The sequence below is a fragment of the Lipotes vexillifer genome, unplaced genomic scaffold (genome assembly GCF_000442215.2).
Source record: "Lipotes vexillifer unplaced genomic scaffold, Lipotes_vexillifer_v1.1 scaffold469, whole genome shotgun sequence".
In the NCBI taxonomy this organism is placed as follows: domain Eukaryota; kingdom Metazoa; phylum Chordata; class Mammalia; order Artiodactyla; family Lipotidae; genus Lipotes; species Lipotes vexillifer.
Genome location: NW_006788006.1, coordinates 2,281,897 through 2,282,735, shown reverse-complemented (window position 1 = coordinate 2,282,735; position 839 = coordinate 2,281,897). Strand labels below are relative to the sequence as shown.

At 57.9% G+C, this 839-nt stretch overlaps 1 protein-coding gene across 1 annotated transcript in view; it reads left to right on the top strand.

Moving 5' to 3' along the window:
* USHBP1 (USH1 protein network component harmonin binding protein 1) overlaps window positions 1-839 on the top strand; it is an 8,029-nt gene that overhangs the window by 1,662 nt on the left and 5,528 nt on the right. The gene's annotated exons all lie outside the window — the stretch shown is intronic.

Sequence of the window (839 nt, the reverse complement as noted above, 5' to 3'; positions counted from 1 at the left end):
GGCTTGGCTGCTGAACCCCAAAGAGACAAAGGTCCCTTGCAACCTTAGTTAAGGTGATCAGAGAGGCCCAGTGAAGAGGCGGAGACACTTGAATGAAGACCACAGGGGGGCAAGGGAGGAACCATGCAAGGAGCTGGGGAAGAGCATTCCAGGCAAAGGCAACAGCATATGCAAAGGCCCTGAGGTTGGAGTGTGATTACTGTGTTCAAAGAACAGTGAGGAGGCCGGTGTGGGGCTGAGCAGGAGGAGACAAGGGTATGGAGGTGGTGGGAGCAGATCCTGGAGTGCCTTGCGGGCTGCAGGGAGGATTTGAGCTTTTGGTCTGAGTGAGGTGGGAGCCACAGAGGGTTCCTAGCAAGCAAGGGTGGAGATCTGATGCAGGCATTCACAGGCACCTTCTCGCCACCGTGGGAGGAACAGCTAGTGGAGGGAGAGGCTGGAATCTTGGAGATCCAGGAGGAGGCACTGGTCCAGACATGTAAGGGATGGAAGCTGTGGAGGTGGTGAGAAGTGGACAGATTCTGGGTGATGCTGAAGGTGGAGCTGGCAGGTGGGGTGTGAAAGCTGGAGAGGGGTTGAGGACGAGCCCTGGGTTGGGAGCCTAGAAGACTGGAAGTGAGACATAGGGAGCCTGCGGGAGGGGCAGGTTTGGTGGGAGGGAGACCAGAGCTGTTTGGGCCTTGATCAGCTCAAAATGCCATGAGCCACCCACACGGGGCCATTAAAGGGACAGTTCTGTGTCCAAGTCCAGAGCCCAGGGGATGTCAGGGTAGGAGGGACACAGGAGGTGAGACTTGGGGCTGCGGGAGCCCAGCACGAGGAGTGGGGCTCATTTCCCC